Here is a 19,156-nt window from a genome sequence, read left to right as displayed (position 1 = left end):
CTTGTAGATTAGTTCCTTTTCTATAATAGCAACACAAGACACTTCACATTAGAAATGTCATAATGGGTGCATATTGTCCAAGTAAAATCTTATTTCTTGCATTAGTTCCATAAGCATCACCAGAGTTTGAAATGCAGGATGTCAGAGCATACCTCAAACCTTCAGAATCAGAATTATTTAACAATATGTAAAGATATATCATGATGTTATATAATTATGCATATACATATATATATATATATATATATATATATATATATGTATCCTTTATATACACATTAACTTTAAACAGACACTGTGCTAAAAAGCTCCATCCAGTTTTCTGGCATCTTGTTTAATACTTAATAGTTATTTAAACATTTTTCTAAGAGATCAACAGTGGATGAGGGTTCTTTGAGAAGTTTAGAACTATTAGGCAAAATTTTATGATAAGTATGTAAAAACAGATGTACCTATCTTTATAGTTTAAGAGATATAAAAACACAACCACAGAAGCACTATTGAATGAGATTATTTTGAGTCATGTAAGCAAATTTTGAAGTACTATGAGACTAATACGAAATATTAGTATTATTTATTGTTACATGTTTGTAGACGTTTACATTCCTCGTGGGAATTGGTACATGTATATAGTACATCTTAATTCCCTTTCCTCAATTTCCTTTCCCTCCTCCTCTTGATTTCCATCTTTTATTTGCATATTTGTATATTTCCTTATGCTGAATTGGTAACACAGCTTAATTCCTTTTTTTCCCCTTTCCATCCCCTCCCTTCTTCCTCTTTACTTATTAATTCTATCTCCTTTGGAGAAAGCCCTATCTCCTTACTTCCTATTATCTATCTTTTATTTTGTCCATTATTTGTACCTTGGGTTTCTAATATAAGTGAAACTATGTGATGTTTAAATTTGTGTGTCTTATTTATTTTCCTTAGTTTCATCATCTCAAGCTACATGCATTTTTCTCTAAAATGTATCAACCTTATATTTCCTCATGGCAGAATAGTACTCTGTTATGCATAAGTACCCATTTTCTTTATTCACCTGGTGATGCACATATTAGCCTGCTTCCAACAGTTAGCTCTTATGAATTCAGCTGGCATAAAAATGAGCATTCATGGATCACTATAGTATGATGCCTTTAACTCTTTCAGAAAGATTTCTAGAAGGGGAATACCTGGGGCAAATGGTTTCATTTTTTTTTTATGAATCTCAAGATTAATATTCAAAGTGGTTATACAAGTTTATATTCTCACTAGCTACACAAAATCTTTTTTCTCCCCATAGCTCCACCAGAATTTATTATTGGATTTTTGGATGATGACTGCTTTTTCTAGGGCAAGATGCAGTTGTGGTGTTATTTTAATTTAATTTATTGGCCACCAATGCTATGTGTTTCCAAATGTACTCATTGGCCTTTTGTATTTCTGTGAAATGCCTATTTATTTGTCTGAGCATTTTCTAAGAAGGCTGACATATTTTTGTCAAAATACTGAAATAGTTCTAATTGAAATGATGGAAATAATGTTCTATTTGAAATGGTGAAGATATTTGTTTTATTGTACTTTGTTTTCTAACTTGCCAAATAAACAAGATGATCTCTTATTTTCATCTATTTCCTGAGCATAAAACTGAGAGATGTTCTATTTGATAGTTTAAATACTGACAAATATGTACCATTGAAGTGTTGATGCTATTTCAGTAAAACACATACAGTTGGAAATGCACAGAATTTAAAATTCATGTACACAAAGAGAATAGAAAGAATATATGGTAATTTTATGGTCAAATATTATCAACACACAGTAAATAAGATTTTGTACACATATTTTTCTTTAGCATATTGGGCTTAATATAAAGAAAACATCACTCTGAGTATCAGTATATAAGACCGTAAGTATGATAGTGTAAACTATTTTAAGTGCTTAGGTCCTCAATTAGATAGCTTCTTTGCAATTAAGTTCCACGATTGGTTAAATTGTAATTATTAAATTGCACTTCTCATTAAGAGTGTACTAATTTCCGATGAGATGTAGTTTAGATTTGGTTTCACTTGATAAGATTTAATTCAAAAAACACTGATTGGTAATTAAAGACATCACTTTCCATATGAAGCAAAACACTTTAACTGAGGGCTTTCTGTCTTTTTTACTTTTTAATTTCTTTTTCGTCTCCCAAGAAAGAATTCCATCATTATTTTTATCTCATACAGGCTCATGTAAAAATACTCATAAATTTCATTGGAAGTTTGATCATAGTACTCAATAAATATACTTGTTGGGTCAGTTTTGTATCATGTTTTAAGTATAAGAGCAATCAATTTTTCTCTTGAATTAATATTTTTCTTTTTGAATCATTATTTTGATGTGGTCAAGTGTTTGCAATACATTACAATAAAGAATCAAACAATAAAGAATCAAAAAGTCCTCTCCAACAATGATTGATTCTAGCTGTATAATTTTTCTATTTATGTAGGTAAAGGTGAAAGCAATTAAAGAGAGTCTAAAATTGTGATTAAAGTGATTTTAGTCTGGTACCAAAACCATTCACTAAGTCACAGAAACACTTTTCAAGAATGCGCTCAAATGCCTAAAGAGGTGCGCAGTATGAACAGTTTAAGGAATGTTGTATACAATAAGTGATTGTTACCTGAATGGTCAATAAATAGCTATTGTTAAGTGAAATCCCAATAGCATTACTGAGATGCAGATATATCAATTGTATTTTATAGAAAAATAAGTTTATTAACATTTTAATTGTACATAAACAAGGTAGTTTTGAAGCATACTATATGTTTTCCCCACATACACACATGTACAATACTCAGCATAATTCCTAAAAAAGTAATCCTAAGGTACCCAAGTAAAGGTCGTGTTGAAGGAATCATCAAGAGCTGTATTAAAGCTAGAAAATATAACATGCTGATGCTTGTCAGTGATCTTCTATATTATATTTTGTATAATATTCTTTATATATTTTCTCCATAGGGTTTGGGAGTGAGTGTGAATATTTAATCTTGCTTTTAAGAATAATAAACCACCAGAATACAAGATGCTGTATACCTCTACTGTTGACTTATGCATTTCTAGAAACAAAACAAAAATGCATGAAATTTATCAACTCCTCCAAAAGAATTTTAAATAAATAATTCTTAGAATTATAACGGAAAGTAAGCTTCCCTATGTATAAATCTGCTTTAGATAGTGGTGGAACATTGTATTGTATTATTAGTTTAAGAAGTTAATATATTATTTTCACATTTAGAAAATTCTTATGATAAATACTACCAAAATGATGCTAACGCCTGTGGTTCACCCTGTCAACTTGATTGTCGCGATACTGCATCAAGGCAGTTATTAAAGTGCTCTGCTGGGCTAAGAAGAGCGCTTAGATGGGTAGGTCATGAGTGCATAACCCCGGGGGCTGGACTTGATTCCTGACCCTTCTTCCCGTACCCTCCCCTGCCCTGTGCTTCCCAGGTGCTGTGAGATGAGCAGCTTTCTTCTGCCATGCTCTCTCAGTGATGTTACTGCCTTGAGTTAGACAGCAGACACCGAAACCTCCAAAAGCATTAGCCACAGTGAATTCTCATTTAAGCTGTGACTGTCCAATATTTTGAGCCAGTGAAAAGCTGACTAATATTCTTGATACTGCGAAAAAATATTTCTTCTAATATAGTGCTTAGAGAAAACAGAAAAGTGTGCCCATATTTTTAGCAATTTGTAAGAGTTTTGCAGTTACACATAGCCGCACTATTAAGTGATGCACATCATACATATGCATATGCACAAATAAATCCATATGCTCCAAGCCATAATTTACAACAAATAACATGCATACTACAGCAGAGCAAAGACTAGTAGGAAAAACAATTGCATTACTAATATCAAAATCTGTTAGGAAGAACAAACATGAACTGACAAAATTCAGGTTATATGACAGCGGTAAAGATAACAAAAATTACAAGTACAGAAGTTTAAGTATGAATAGCTATTATTAGAGAAGAAAATTTGCCCTAGTAAAAGAAAAACCAACTTTTTAAAAAGTAAATAATTATTGTATGTGTTGGTACGATGAGAAAGGCAGAGAGAAAGGAAAAGAGATAAGTCCGCCTTTAGCCCAGTAATGGCAAAACTTAGAGACTGAGAATCCAACCCACAACCTAAAAACCTCTTATTTACCATGTAGTGCCAATATTGTAATTAAACCTGAATACCGAGGTTTTAACTTAGAAAAAAGCAACTGCTATCTGATGCTCAGCTGCTGGGGGACTTGGCTTAGGCGCCAACAGAGAGAGCTCTGCGCACCTTCTGTAGCACATGTGCCATGGGCTCGCCACCACTGCCTTAGGCAATTAATGACAAGTTGATAACAGCTCTTCAAGTATAAAGAAAATAACTCTAAAATACTTTCAACAGGAAAGATTCAAACTTTATTTCTAAATTTACAAGTTAAGTCAGCCACAGACTTTCATTGATAATACATTTCCCAAAGATAGTCAATTCAACAAATGTTTGTGTGGAGTGATTTGTGATGTAGGAATTGTTTTGTTCAGAAATACACATAGAAAATGCATTACCAAACAAAAAAGGACTGTTTCTGATGGTCTTTTCCATGTATGTTGTACACAAGATCACATTGACGTACAAGGATGATATGACTTCTTTCTTTCCGATTTGGATGCCCTGTATTTATTTCTGCTTACCTTATGACTTTGGCTAGGACTTCCAGCAGCATTTTCAAAATTACTTCTGCAAGTGCCAGGAGCAGTGGTACATGGCTGTAAAACCAGTTAATCAGGAGTCTGTGGAAGAAAGATTGAGAGTGTAAAGCCAGCCTTGGCAACACAGAGAATCCCTGCATACAAAAGAAAAAAAAAAAAAGAAAACAGCAAAGAAAATAAATATTCAAAGTAGACATCCTTGCTTTATTCCAGAAGTGAGAACAAAAGCTTTCAAAATTTCCCATGCATATGGTGATAATTGTGGGGTTTCATATATAAGCTTTATTGTGTTATCTTCTTTTTATACCTAGTTTGTTAAAAGTTTGTATCATGGGTGGGCATGGTGGTTCATGACTGTTACCCTAGCATTCTGGACGTCTTAGCAGGGGAAACACAGGTTTTAATCAAAATAGGGCAGCTTAGTGCCTAGAAAGAGTTTGTCTCAAAATTTTAAATAATAATAATAATAATAAAAAGCCTGAGAAAGTAGCTTGGTACACAGATCCTAGGTTCAATCCTGGTACCCAGTCCCACAACAAAAAAATGTACCCTAGTGAGAACCCACAAGAAGGGAGGAAATATTTCCCAACTATTCACCTGAAAAGGAGCTAACTTCCAGAATGTAAAAATAACTAAAAAATTAATAAAAACTATAATAAAGATGGATAACTGTAGGAAGCAAATGATCATTAAAAACTGTGTATATCCTGCACAGTATATTTCTCAAAAGATGTTACAATAGCCCACGACTGCATTAGAAGTATTGATAAGCACTGAGATCAACTGAACACAGAATTCAAATTTTTGAAAATATTTAAATTAATGCACTTATAAGTAGGAATTAGGAAAACATGACTAATCTTTAAAAATCTGCTCTATATGACATCACTACAGTTTTTCAATTTAGAAGCAGGCAAGGAGGTTAAGGAAGGTAGTTTGTTAGATATATAAATTGGAAATTTTAAATTAATTTGAAAATGATGATAGTTGGATAATTATTTAAAATATAGAAATCTCAAAATACCAAATTTAATGAAATTTCTAAATTTATTAGTATGAGAATGTAAAAAACACAGAAAATGTTGGCTCTTTTTCTGTTTTTTCCCAATTGCTTTGCTCATCAAAAGATGTAGTGAGTAGTTTCAATTTGTTCATACCCAATCTATCTCATTGCTGTAAAGGAACAGAGTTCGATCCTCTTAGATGCTACATTCTTTCCAATCCTGATTTGTGGCTATAAATTTGACATAAAACTAGGACTGTGAAAATGATACATAGAGTCACAAAACATTAAGGACAGCAACGAAGTATCAAGATAAAACATAACATGGATTGCATTTTGTTGAATGTTTTTCTGGAACACTTCACAGATTTCTGCCACCTTTGTGCGCTGACCTTGCTAATTTTTGCATCATTCCAATTCCATAGTACACAGTCTGCTAAAATGAGCACCAAACATTTCATATATAATATCAAAAAAACTGTGAATTTCTGAAGATCATTAATATTATATTGTGAGAATATTGGTAAATGACAAATATTGATGATAAATTATTAAATAAAAATTAGAGAAGAAAGCAAGCAGTCGAGAAAAAAAATCTGATCAGTGAATAAAGTGAGGTAAATACCAGAAAGGGAAGAAAAAAAATAAAAGAAAAAAATGTTAAAAAGATTATTCATAAGATTTTAATAGTGCACATTTCTAAATTGTCAAATTTGTAGTGAACATTTTCTTCCTTTTCTCGTCTCCCTCTATTTTTGTGTATTTCTTTCTGTATATTTTACTTATGCATGCTTTCCTTCTTTTTTAATGTCAAAGAAGGCATGAGTGAGGCTCAAGATGAAACTGGCTGGGCAAGTAGATATGACCTGTCAATCATGGGGACCCAGGAGACATACACTCAGGGCCACACCGCCCAGAGAGTGTTTCCTTCAGTTAGTCTCAGGAGAACGTAAGTGACTTTTAAATGCAGGAGAGCCTCGACCTGAGTCAGCCTGAAGAGTGGGACGCAGGAAGACACTGCCGTGAAGTTCTCTCAGCCACTGTGCTCTCTTTCTCTACGATCTGCTCTCCTAGTGAGAAGTGCACCTCTTTTCCGACTTTTAACTGGCACACACTCATCTGCAGAGTGTGTTTGTTTTTCTAACCTTGATAAGTGTAAAACTTCACTACTTTTTGTGCTTGTTTTGTGCCGTTTTTTGTTAGAATGAGAAAAACCTAAAAAAAATCTCTTGTAGAATCCCTAGCACCCAGAAACAGTGACAATATTTCTCTAACAAATCACATGTATTGTTCATTTCTAACAAATGATATTGTGTAATAGTGTCTACTAATTAGTTCTGAGATTATATACATGGCAAAAATTAATTTCTTTCTATGTTATTTATTAGTATATACTTGTAATACATGTTTTGTATTAGTTTTTAAATAATAAAAGAATACTAATAAAATTGAGTATAATTTTTAAAATCTTCCAAAAATAAACTTTATTACCATAACCATAGCCAAAAAGTAATTTTTGTTTAAAATGCAGATTATAAGAAGTAACATGAGAGCTAGCTAAACAAGGCACAGAGCAATATAACATGTGTAGTGTCCAACTGCAGTTCGAGGTGTTTCCAGTTTTCCGCGTCCCTCTGTCTGAATGGCAGGAAAAGAAATTCTCAACCCCTTTAGCATGCTTATTTAAACACTAGCTACTTAGTGTCACGTGACATCTCATTGCCTAGAAATCTGCACCCATGCAGGACACCTAAGGGCTTGGGGTTCTCTGGACTGTGTTGCCAGGGGGGTTCATTGTTTTCCAACCAGACTTGCCTCTTCTCTGCATTTGAGATTAATCTCCAATTTCAGCCACTCCTTACAATTAGCATAGCTTTACAGTAGAATTTATTGAAATACTGTATAGTCTTTCATTATAATACAAGTACGTATATGTATTTGAATGCCTTGTTTGCAGATATTAAAAATTAATCTTCAATAACTGAAGACCATATGTAACATTGCCATGTATCTAAACTATGCCGTTATCTTCCCTATTTTTTTGTTCATACATAAAAATAATATGAAGAAAAGACCTTCTTACTTTGCTACATAGAATAAGCTGTGGGTTTTTTTTTTTCTTGTATTTTCTGAGCTTCAAACTGCTAGGCACATTTACTTGTCTTTATGGTTCACTAGTGAGTTATAGTCTGCCCCCCTGCCCCAACCCTGCAAATAAACTACACCTCAACCCCGGGGCCTGTGAATGTTATCTTGGAGATTACTGAATTTGTAATCAAGTTGAAGATCATGAGGTTAGAAAGATACACCACATTTTCTGGATGGCTTCTGATTCCCAGGACAATTGCCTTTCCACATACAGGGGCTATGATGTAAAGAATGAAATAGACATTTGGAGTCATGTGGCTGAAAGTCAAAGAAAGCTCAGGGTCAGCCCAAGGCACTCCCTTCTGAGACAGAGGCAGGGCACTGACTTTCCCTCAGAACTCCCAGAAGACACTGGATTTAACTTTGAACTCCAGTATGCCAGAAATCTGAGAAAATAAATTCTACTGTTTTTAGCCACCAAGATGGTGGCAATTTGATATGGTACCTTCAGGAAACCAGAATGAGTCCTTTGCTTTTATGTGCATGTTCATTCATATTTTTTTTCAACAGTGGTAAAGTACTGTTTTACACAGTTAAAACCACTTAAAATGTTGATAGGATTTTCTTCTGCCAATATAAATGGTTTCAGTATTTTGCTACTTGACAAATAGCAATAAAGACCAAAACTAAGATACAGAAATTAAAAGAATAATTATTGCGTTCATCTGTAATAGGCAAAATGAAATTTCTTTGGCTTTATTTTATGTAATTCAAGTCTGTGTGGTAACTAATGATGTTGACCAGAGTGGCTGATTGGAACAAAGGAAAACAGATCTTTGTCTATTTTATATGGATTTGTGAGAGTTTTTATATGAATCATTACTATGAATCACTAAGTATCATTTATATGATGCTTAGTAAATTTTGAGGCTTATGGGTCCAGTAATTACCTGCAAGTCTGTTTACATTTCACTGTACAAGTACTTTGACTGGGGAATATTAATGCGAGATGTAAAAATCTATTTTTTTTTCATGAGGGGACTCCCTCAAAACCCACACAGCCCTAACTTTCATTATATGTATGAAATACATGTCTCAAAATTGATCATTACTTTTCTTGCAGTTTCTTTAATTTCTATATTTGGCTAGAGAAATGTATTGTTAGTGTAGCAAACATTCACAGTTTCTCTCAGTGTACAGTGTACAGTTACATATTTTCCAAGAATAACTTGATTGTAATGAATTAGTTTATTTGCATTTTATCTAGACATCAGTTTACATACACTTCTTTAAAAAGTCATGATTTTGACAACACTAAAATCGTTCAGTTTTTAACATATTTCTGCAGTATTTTTTCCTCTCTCACTGAATAGTGCTTTTTCTTTGATTACTGACCACTTTCTCCAAAAGAAAGAATGAACTTTTGCAGTTAGCATTCGTATCTGTCTTTCTTTGTTCCTTTCCTAGACCATAGCATCATACCTGAAATTATAGGTAAAACAATTGAATAAATATAGATCAGATAGCCCAAGCTTCAAAGTGCTAGTTTCATCCAAGTTTCAAAACAGATCTTTGTGGAGAATAGCTCTTTTATGGAACATAGAATAGTTTTGATTTAATGTGAGGGTCACAGTTGGACTACAGTCTTTACAAGAGCATACAATTGATATACATATATGTTTCATGTTGGAGTTGTACTGTAGAAGAGGATTTCTCTAAAATAAGAGATGAGCTGTGCATCTATATCAATTCTCTTCTTCGTGGCAGAAATGTCCACACATCTAAGAACAGAGTATGCCTTGTGTGACAGGATGTTTTATTCAAAAAGCTTTTTTTTTTTTTACTGAGTTAGTAAAGTACTGGAAATAATCACCAACCTATGGCATATTATATTTTTCATAATTCATAAAGCCAGATACTGTATGCTACTGACTTCTTGCTCATTATTTGGACCTCCCACACCTGGAAAAATATATTCAAAAATTTTATTCAAATATCTAGATTTGTTTCAAATTAACAATAGAGAATTTATTAGTGACAATATGAATCATTTTTCAAATTCATCCTATTTTGGAAACTATGATGAAATGACAGTCAGGTACACAATTTGTATCTGCTTCAGCTCCTCCTCATTTGCTATCTACCAGCCAGACCTGAGGATCCTGGGAGATGGTTAACAACAAGTGAAACATCCAGGGATAGTAATACCAACAACCTTTTGTATATAAAAAAAATCTTAAATCACAATATTTATATTAAAATGCATACAAATTCCAGGATATATTCCAATTCATGAGTAACCTAGGGTTTTATGATAAATACTGGTCTATAAACTTTTAATCTGGAATTTCCTTTCTGCCAATTACTCTTTGAGGAATGATGAAACTTCTCTAAGCTAAGGACACGAGAGAAAAATGAAAGCATTCTACAGGATCTGAAAAGTAGAGAGTGTCTATAGCTATAGAAATTTTACAAGTGATAAAATACTCAGGAAACAATAAAAATGCAAGTTTATTTTTCCTCAAATACTGAGTAGTTTGTGGGCACAAAGTAATAGATACAGTTGCTTCATATACATATATTCAAAATTATGTGGAACATATATACCTACATTTTTTTTCCTCTTAAAGATTATTGAGATTTTCTGTGTTCCAAGAATAAAATTGAGCCGGGGAAAGGATGACAGCAGCTCCAAAAATGTTGGCCTATCTTTTAACTTTACAACTGGGACAGATTTCTGCTTCTCTAGTTTTGAATAATATGCTATCACATGTTTACTTCTAATGACAAGAGTCGCTAAGAAAATAAATATTTAACCTTTGTGATTCCTGGAATAGAAAAATAAAGTATATTTTGTCTGATCTAGGTTTTGAGTTTTAACTTTGGTATACATGACATGAAAGATACTAATTTAATTCAGTTAACAATTTCTGCTCTTACTGAAAGACTATTAAAACCTGAGAGAGGAAATTAGAAAATCTGATAAAAGACCCAACATTGACAGGAAAGAAAAATTTAGATTCACTAATATAAGAATACAGAAAGTCAAGGTGTTAGTTAATTGCTTTCTTCTTTGCACAGAACAGAAGTGCAAGTTAGGAGACTCTGGAATACAAGTTCAGCACTATCTTGCAAGGGATGCGGGACAAATCCCACAGCCAAGAAAACGGGAAGTGGGGAGCAAAATGGAGTTGAGACACTGTTTTACCCTGAATGTCTTATTCAGGATGCCACGAGTGTCTGTCCCATGGGGTCCAGTGAAAGAACGGTACTATTTCAAGCACGTTGATGGAAACCACTTGCCAAGAGAAAACATTAAGTGCCTTAGACAGCAACAATGAGACAAGATAAATTATCCAGGACACCTGGGCCAGCAAAAAGATCTGTCATACCTGAGAGAACACAGGCAGTAGCGATGAGAGAAAGTGCAGATGCTGCAGGGCAGTATGGCTTCCTCTTCCACTTCTCAAGGCTGGAGAAGCCTTTTACTTCTCCATCCTATTCAGGCACCGATTTAAAGAATCAAAAAGGATAGGTGAACATGGGGCAGCCTAAGCCCCTCAAACAAAACTAACCCAGCTGTAATAAGAGTGGAGAAATAATGACAGAAATTCTAATTGGAAAAGAAACACTTAACTCCTGAGAAATTGGCATTATTTTTCTTTTTCCGTTTTTTCAACTGGAAAAGCAGTGTATGAGGTAAGCAGGAAGAGAGAACTTCAGAAAAAATTCAGATCACTCAGGTGCAGAGATATGATTTTTAGACATATGGGCAATTAAGTTTTTAATTCCATTATTCCATTATTCCATTATTCCATTATTCCATTATTCCATTATTCTGTTATTCCCTTCAGTGGGGAATAATCATTAAAGGAAAGATAGAAGGCTGTAGCAGTAATTTTTTGTACTTCTCCTATTTAACTACAAATAACACTTGGAAATTTAGATTTATTTAGTAAATACATTGTCATCAAAACAACAAAACAAAGGTTTAAAAGCAAGCAATAAAGACAAGTTAGATATTCAGTAGAGTATGAATAACTGAAATACTATCAGTATATAATAAAATGATAATTTAAAAATTCTCTTGTTTATATTGATCTTCAAAGAGCAATGAAACTAACATTGAAAATCAGTCATACGAACATTAAATATTATATACAATCTTTCTGTTAACACATAGTAACATTTTATGTTGTGATATTATGTTAATAGTATTAACACAAACATTAATATTTAAGGTAAAGTAGGTCTGAGGCATCAGAGTTTTTCAAAGGTAATTTGAATCATTGGGAAATTTTGCCTTGTTTTCTTTTTCTTTCTTCTTTTTCTCTTCTTTCAGATCCCCAAGGAAGAACTACAGATTTTTATAATTTCAACTCAGGAGCTATTAATACCTCAGAATGACTTTCATCATCAGTTATAAGCAACACCTCCTTGCAACACATAAAACAATTTTATTTTTACAGATGGGATTGCTGAAGAAAAGTAAGAGCCTGTTCTTTGTTAGAAAATTTACTCCATTATTATTAATCCTGAAAATGTTCTTGTTAGTAGATGAACTGCATAAGAGACTTTCTAATTACCCTAAGTTCCATTAAAGTATTTTAATGGTTCATTAAAGCTGACTGATGGTACACATCTTTGATTATTCAGGTGCTGATTAGTTGTAAAAAACACACCACCGAAGCGTCGGCTAAATAGAGTTCACATCTTATGATATTTTAAGGCTGTGCCTGCAAGGAATAGATAAAGTCTTCCTTAGAAGCTCTCTTGGGCATTATTTCAGAACCATTTTTATCATCATATTTTGTTTTAGTATTTCCATTAATGTGGGAAAATTTAAACTAGGCAAACTATAAAAAGGCATTTCTTTAAACTTGCAAAATGTGTGAATAATAAAAACTAAAAAATAGTGAAATAAAGAATTATACGATTATTTTACACTTGTTATAAGCATTCTAAAATGTACATTATATATGTCTATACTAAAACATTTATTTTATAGTTAGGAAAATACTTCTCCCTTTTATTTTAAGTGGTAACATGACCAGAATAAAAAGAAGCAAAAAATATGATTATAAAATTTAGTTTCAAGTGGCAAAATATTTCATAACATCAGTGTTTCCTCTACAGTCTTTGATAATTTGGGACTCCATGGCAACCAGGAATCAATGAATGATACACAATTAAGACTCAAAATCAATTTGCTCTTGAAATATTTCTAGCTCCACTGCTCAATAACATGCCTACTGCTTTTCTCATCTTTGAAAATACAAGTGCATTTTGAATTTGATATGCCTTATCTTTTAGGAAAAGCTAATCTTGATTTTTCCCCTTCACATTTATTATACAACTTCTACATAGCTATTAACTGGGACCGACTATTTATTGTGTAACTTCAAATTATCAGACTTATCAAGGATATTTATTTTAAGTAGACTCGTACGTTAAGAAAAGGGTACATTAACTTTTCTTTCTTTTGGATCTCATGGAAAGCCTGATAAATGTAGGGTGTAGGGTGTAGGATGGATTGGGGGTTGTGAAATTCAGCCATGTAGAGAAAACTTAGTGAATGTTAGTACACTAAGTTAGACTCAGAAGTTCTACCGGAAGATATCCATGAACAGGTTCAGCTTAAGCAGTTCTTTTTAAAATTTTTATTTTTTATTTAATACATATTTGTAGTACATAATGATTATATCCTTCGTGAGTAGTATGATTTTGTATATGAGAAACCCAAAATATAAATTAAAAACAATAAGAGATAGATCATAGAAAATGAGAGATCAAGCAATTTTTTGTGGCTTTGGTGCTCATAGAAAAAGAAAAGTTCATATATTATATGTTTTTTTCAGAGGTTTTGTATAGTCAATGCTTTTACATTGTTCCATAAGAATAGGAAGTTAAAATCCAGTGAGATATTATCTGAGTGAACAGTTTCTGTCAGAAATAATCAGCACATAAAAGTATGAGTTTTGGAATCAGAGTGGCTAGGTTTAAAACTGAGCTCCACTCAAATTAGTTCCACAAAAATTCTTAAATTATAAATGAGAATAAATAAAGTGCCTATCTTAATAGCATTGCTGTTGAAATTTAATTAGGCAATGCATGTAAAATACCTAGAAGATTACTTGATCCTTAATAAGTATGCAATATATATTAACAATTATTATTGGTTTAATTCTTCCAAGCTCACAGCATTTACCTGAAAAGAAAATAGAACAAAATTATATTAAAATAATGTATTCTGTTATCTTTAAATCAAGAAAATTATTTTGGTTTTTAGAGGAAATTAAGAAAATAAATATTTTATAAGGCCTTGCTTCACTTACAATCAATATTTTTGATAACTTATTTTTGGAACAAAATAAGATATTGTCAGTAAGACTGAAGCATGATAAACATTTTCCTGTATTTTTGGTTAAAGGATAAAGGATACTTTAAAAGATTGTAAATTAGCATTTTCACAAGACATATTTATGTTAAAAAAAAAACTTATAGATCCTACAACAGAATTATGTGAATACAATATTCATCACACAAGATCTTACTAAATTGCCCAGTCTAACCTTGAGTTCGAAACTCTCCTGCCTCACTCTGCCTGATTCTTGAATGAACACTGGTAAATTTTCAGAACTTTCCAAAGTCTGCCAACAACATTCAAGCTTTTTTTTTTTTTTTTTTTTTTTCACATAAAAATGTTACCCCTTTGAAAGAACCAAAATGACTTCTACTTGTACTTTTTGCACTTCGGAGTGCACAATGCCAAGGATATGAAAAATTAGTGTGTACTATAGTGAACTGGAAGCATCTGAAATTTAAATGACATTACTGATATTTCAAAGTCAAACAAGACTCTAAAAAACATACTTTCTATCTCCAAAGTAGGAGAATCTTCTTGATATTTCTTAGGTATTTACTAATGACAGTTACTCTCTTGACTTTTCATCTTTCTTGGATTATCTAGAGAATCAAAGTGTGAGGGCACTAATAAAATCAGTGGATCCATTGGTAACTTGATGTGGCAGGACATGTTAGAAGTAAGGGTTGGAGCTGAGAAAGTTAGTCACTGGGTCATTACCTGCACCTGGCCCCTCGATCTTTCATCTTTGGACCCTGAAACTCACTAATCCTGGCCACCACGAGTTAAGCAGCTTTCCTTTGGTATGTTATCTGCCATGACATTTCTGTTTTGAAACCAGCTCACCATAGATTGAAACTATGAGCCAAAGCTTTCCTCCACTACATTGCAGATGTCAAGTATTTCTTTCCAACAAGGGCAAAGCTGACCAGAACACATTCATGTATGATAACTACAAAATGAATACCTAAGATAAGATTAGAACAAAATATTGCATAGCAAATCATAATTATGCCATGTTTTACAAAGAATCATTATCAGAATGAATTTCAAGGTAATACCCTAAAGTTTTCTCCCATAGTTGGAAATACTGTCAAGTAGTCAGCAGACACTGAATTTGGGACATTACATCAAGAAGATATTTTGAGTCCACCATTGGCAACGTAATTCATCTAAAGAAACTATATATAAATATTCACTTTGTCAGACCATAACACACAAATATTCCATTTAGAAAAAAAAAAGAACCAAGGGAAAAATAAGAAGTTGGTAAATTGGAAAAAAGAGAAAAGTTCTATTTCTTTATAAAATGATGGTTTGTGAGACCCACAAATATTCACATTATTCCATTCTTGGATATATTGTTCACTTGAATTTTTAGTCTATTTGTGTGTGCTGGTCCATGTGTGTAATGCACACAGGCATCAAAAATAAAGAAAAATCAATCTGAATCCTGCCCTGATTCAGGTAATGTGGTGGACTTGTGAGAATGCATATATCAGATTTTGACAGTTGATTGAACATGAGCCCTTAGGAATTTGCAAATTTTGAAGACTGTTTTGTAGTTTTTCAGGGAATGAAGCTAAAGTTTTAATTCAATTTTACATAGATTTTAGGGATGAACATCTAACAAATGACTTGGATCCATTATTGTATTAATCTTTAACCTTGTCAGAAAAGTAGAATGGCCAAAAGAATTCCTTTCCCACTCTATCATATTATTTTTTTTCATATTACTTGATTGTGTCTATTATTCTTATAAATTTTAGAAATTTGGAAAGTAAAATCAATACTGATATTTCTCTCTTCAGTTCATGAGGAACTCATGTGTTTTTTGAAAGTCACTTGATAATTCTAAAATGGAAAATTGTATGAGATAAAGTAAACCTTGCATCTTTATAAGTCAAATAACTCAGGTATTTTGGTATAGTTATGCAAAACTGACTAATCCACTACATTCAAATCCTCCATAGCAGGAAAGATTAGGCAACATTGTTAAGTAACTCATCTACCTGAAGCAGCTTCCCAAAAATAATAGGAAACTGAGATGCAGTGAATCAGACTTCTAAAGTTCCTTGCTGCCTACCTCTAAGTAACAAACAGTATTCATGTAATTTCTTGTCTGCCTGGTTATTTTCCCCAACGGGTTCACAACCAGTTTATGCTGAACTGGTTGAACACCCAAACAGATGCAGAGTCTAGACATGTGTTCTATATTCTCAAATATTCATTAAGCAAATATACTTTAAATACCATAGCCTTGCAGCCCACACTGACACACTGAAATGACCTTTAGAGAAATTTAATTGTACATACAAAATTTTCAAACATATTGGGATAGTTTTGGAATTGTCTCTTTCCTTAGTTTATCTAGCTGCCTTAAAAGTCTGCCTTCAGATGATCTAGACAAGGAGAGAGTAATTCTCCATTTGAAAAACAAAATCCATGCTTCATTTCTTAAATAATTAATGAGATTATCTGACTGAAATGCTGAGGTGAAGATAATGAAAGAGTCCTTTTGAGTCACTGGAAACTCTTCAGTAAGGAAGGATAAAGAAGTATCTAGGAGAAAGGGAAGGATTGTTGGATAATTGATTACCAAAGTTTAATTCACCTTGGAGTCAGGCTGTATTAATCAGAAATTTTGTATAATTGCTACAGTATTTTTCTACAAAAAGAAATTCTTGCACTTGTTTAAACTGGAAAGAAAATGTGTGAGGAAAAATATGGAGTCAAAAGGGTAGATATAAAGTTATGTCTAATTCAGGAGGAACTTGTTTATAATCCAATGATTATAGGGTAGGTGTTAACCATAGGTCCTGCCATGACATAAAGTAATAAATAACAATGGTTACAAAACTAAAAAGTAGCTATTGAATCAGTTGTTAAAATATAGTTCAAATAAAAAACCCTGAAGAAAAGAAGCAAAGTAAGAGTAAATTGTGATTGTTTGGGACCTGTAGCCTAGACAGTCCAGGAAGAACTAAATTATTGTATATACGTAAGCACTTAACAAAATCAGTTATATGTGTAGAGAAATGTAATAGTGATCTATACAATCAAGGAGTAAAACCTTTAAGTATTAATATGGAAAACCAAATATAAAATATTGAAAAAGTATGTTTTAAAATGTGAATTATATGTTTACAACTGGCAATTAGCAATGCCAAGTGCTAACCTATTTCTTCTATGAAGAGTTTCATCATTTATTCCAGAACATCAAAGAAAATTGTTCTGATCTATTTTTATTTTACTCGATAGAATACATGTGGCTGTGAAAGAAGTCATTTTATTCTCAAGAGGCCACCATAAAGTTACAATGCTTATCTGAATTTCTTGCTCTTGACCAAAGAGCAAGTATCGTTAGAAAATGATCTACTCTTTTTTCTAAAATGTAAGCTACTCACCTAATTGGCCAGTGATTCATTCTCCTTCTAAGTGATTTGTATAGTTTAAGAAAACACACATATTCCCAGTGATCAATGCTTCACCATAGATTTGTAGTCTTTTTAAATTTTAACAATTCTTTTTTACCTCCAGTGAGTTTTAGAAATATCATTAACATAAATCAACATTTTGACTAGAAAGATCTGCAAATGCTTTTCTCGCCATAGAGAAGATGATTTCGTTTGTAAAATAAATGGTATGTCATCAATAAGGGAGACTGAGCTGACAGAGGCAGACCTCACACCTAGCTCCAAAACATATGTAACTGTGTTATTGCACAGTTCATCAATATGAATTGATTTTAGATTTTTTCCATATTCCTCACCTTCTATCACACGTCACTGACTTCAATCTTTCCTTCACTTCTCTGTGGGTAGCTAATATTACTTTCTGTTCATGATCAACCACATAAGAAGCTGACTCAAATTAAAAACTCTATTCCATGTTCAATTAAAACTGAAATCTTGTCTTCCCGTATATTTTTACTTAGCTTTCTTGGGAGGAATATGGAGAAATAGAATATAATTTCTAGATCAGTCTATGATTCCTCCTTTTTTTGTTTCTGTTTGCACTCAGTCACGTCCATATGGAAAGGAGGGATAGAGAGGTGAATACATTTCACACATATTCCCCACTACAAATCCATTTTGCATATGCAGCTTTCCACTCCTGATGTTTCTTCTGCAGTTATAAGCCTGATTTTCAGGGAGACTGAAAACAAAAATTCACCTATCACATTTGAGAGCATTTTGAGGGGCACTGTATTCAAAAGAGACTCTATGCAATTTCTCTATTTTGATATGAAATTTTGTTTTACTTTTATTCTATAAAATGAAAAAGTAAATTTAAAAAAGGAACATAATTTGTCATAGCCTCTTCAGCTGCACTGTGAGCACTAGTGTTGGATATCAAGGATTTCTAAATGGGCTTTCTTCTTAGGCCAACTTGCCTGCTGAAAGATTTTCTCAGCCTTCGGATTCTAAATAAGTGTAATGCTGCCTGCTGTGTGGCTTCCCACTTGTACACATTATTTTTCCATGATGTTATTCTCCATATTCAAAGGGTAAGCCTCATGGATGAGCCAGTCAGTATGGTGCCTTAATGGGCTTCCATTCAGTAAAAGAAATGTCAGTCCACACAATGGTTTCAAATTTTAAAAATTGCTTAAAAATGAAAGCAACCATTGTCCGTGTGTGACAAAGTCAAATTAGCCAATGTCAGTGTAATAATGAAAATTAAATTCAATATGACATATAAAATAATTTAAAATTCCATTTTCAAAAGAAAAGGAAACACTCTGATATTATAAACTGTGAGGAACAAAAATCAGGATTATATGTAGAAGTAAAAAGCCTATGGCCTGTAGAGATGTTTAGAAATTTCAAGACAAGGGTATGAACTGGTACCTTGAGGAGAAAACAGACAGGTCTATAAAAGCAGGTAGGCTAAAAGTTACAATAAAATTTCAGAAAACTAAACATAATCATACTTGAAGAATGGGAAGAGTGTTAATCTTGAGAAACAGAAAATGAC

The sequence above is a fragment of the Cavia porcellus genome, unplaced genomic scaffold, assembly GCF_034190915.1.
Source record: "Cavia porcellus strain 051 isolate PalLab524CR breed Dunkin Hartley unplaced genomic scaffold, mCavPor4.1 scaffold_2, whole genome shotgun sequence".
Taxonomy (NCBI): Eukaryota; Metazoa; Chordata; class Mammalia; order Rodentia; family Caviidae; genus Cavia; species Cavia porcellus.
This window is presented reverse-complemented; position numbering follows the sequence as displayed.